We start from the raw sequence: 2,022 nt of genomic DNA, 5'->3' as shown, positions 1-2,022 counted from the left end.
GAGGGGGGAGGGTGGGCCTGGGGCTCTGGGGCTGTTCAACCTAAAGAATCCCTGTCGCTGCATCGTCTGTGTGTTCCCTTCGACTTGGCTGAGTCAATTAAGTACAGGGTTTGGTTTAGGCACCGGCCCAAGTCGGAATAACCCAGCAGTGGTACTGGGGAAAACGACATCTCTGCGTCTGGCAGCACAGAACAAATCGTCAGATGCCTGGAGCAAGAGGACATTTTAGCTTTGGAGAGCATTGGAGGGGTAAAAAGAATTCCCAGTGAGGTTCTGGAAAGGAAATACCTGATGGGAGCTCCAGTAGTATTTATATCAAAAAAGAGAATTTAAGTCCTTCCAGCTGAGCTAAAAACTGGACGTTTGTGTAACTCCTTATTGCCATCCAGCAACAAGAAGATCAGTTTCTCTGTTAGTAGCACTTGTATGTTAATTGCAAAAAAAAAAAAAAAAAAAAAAGGAATTAAAAACCACCTTTTATAATATGACAGGCTGAAGTGAAAAGGGACAGGGAAAGGCTGTGTGTTCTGGAGGGTGTGACTAGACTGGAGGCAGCCTTTGGCAAGTCCGTATGGGTTTTGAAAGGACTAGAAAATCCTTGATCTGGAGCGTGCTGTCTGACAAGAACAACGGTTACTGTTTTTAGATATTGTGGGAAGTGTTTTTGGCATTTTTCCCTGCTTTATTTCCCTCCTCCTCCTTTTTAAAAAAGAAAAAAAAAAAAAAAAAAAAAAAAAAAAAAAAAAAGAGAAATTTTATTGTTCATGAACGCTGCGTCAGAAGTCCCTGTCCTGAGTTGCTAAATGATTCTTAACAACTGTTTGTACCTGACTTGCCGACTGTATAGGAGCCAGTCCTGTTCCTTTCTATTAGTCACTCTTCTTACAGGGAAGAAGTTTCAAAATAGCTGGTAACTTTTTTGTTTTTCTTTTTGAAAATATAAATAATTACTATTTTGTACTGCGTGGTATCTGTTGTCTTTTTTTTTCTCGTTTGTTTGTTTCATTTTTAAGACTTCTCCGTTTAAAACCGACTTCCCAAAGGTTCCGTCTCAGCCTGCTGCCGTGTGCTGACAGAGTTCCTGGAACTCAGATGGGATTTGTTAAGGAATGTTGCACACGAAATTGCGATGCAAACCTGTTTTGTTTCTCGTAGCAGGTATTGCCAAAATACTAGAGAGCGTTGGTTTTAATAACAGCTGTGTGAAGCTGACCCCTAGTCCTTCCTTTTGCCTATCCCTGTTTAGATGTGGGAAGGGAGAACAGTATGAGTTTTGTAACGTGAAGGTGCGACACGGGATGTCTGGGTGGGATCCCCACCATCCATCCGTGTCATCGTTAGCCCCAAATCTCCGGGGGGTTGGACTGAAATACGCAGTGCCAGGGCAGTTCCAAATCGGTCTGACCTTAAGGTGGTCAGGGCATGTAATGGTTTACAGAGAATAACTTGTTTTGTCTAGAAAATAGATTAATTATCTGTTTTTTCTGATTTTTCTTGCTGTTCTCCTACTTTGTCTCATAGCCTCTTGTGCGAAGGAGAATTCCGTTGGTGTGCTCGTGCGTTTCATCTCGCTGCTCTCTATTTTTATCAAACAGTGACTCATGAGAGGGTCCCGTGCCCCTTTTAGTGTTCCCCCGCTGAGGCTGGCATCATAAACACACCACTGTCTGTGTAGTAAAGCCTTCCTTTTACGTGGTTCCCCAACTCCCAGATTACATCTACTTCTCGAATGCCACTAATTCCTTTTATACTGGATTTAGCGTGCGCTTCCTTTTAGGTAAGCAAAGCATTTAGTCGTAACGAGCTTCTCCCCACTACCCTGTCGGAACTCAAACCCAGCGTTTCCAGCTTCTAATTGCAGACAGACGTGAAAAGTTCATTGCCAGGTAATTGCAGAAGTCGTCCGTGTGGCACAGAGATGTCTAATTATGCCGCAGTAACCGTGTTGTTTACTGAAATTCTCAAACCTGAACGAGACCTTGTATCCTTGTCACGTTAGGGTGGCCAACTGGCGGAGGAGTG

This window comes from Tauraco erythrolophus, chromosome 25 (genome assembly GCF_009769465.1).
Source record: "Tauraco erythrolophus isolate bTauEry1 chromosome 25, bTauEry1.pri, whole genome shotgun sequence".
NCBI lineage: Eukaryota > Metazoa > Chordata > Aves > Musophagiformes > Musophagidae > Tauraco > Tauraco erythrolophus.
The sequence above is the reverse complement of the archived record's forward strand: the minus strand, read 5'-3'. Positions refer to the sequence as shown.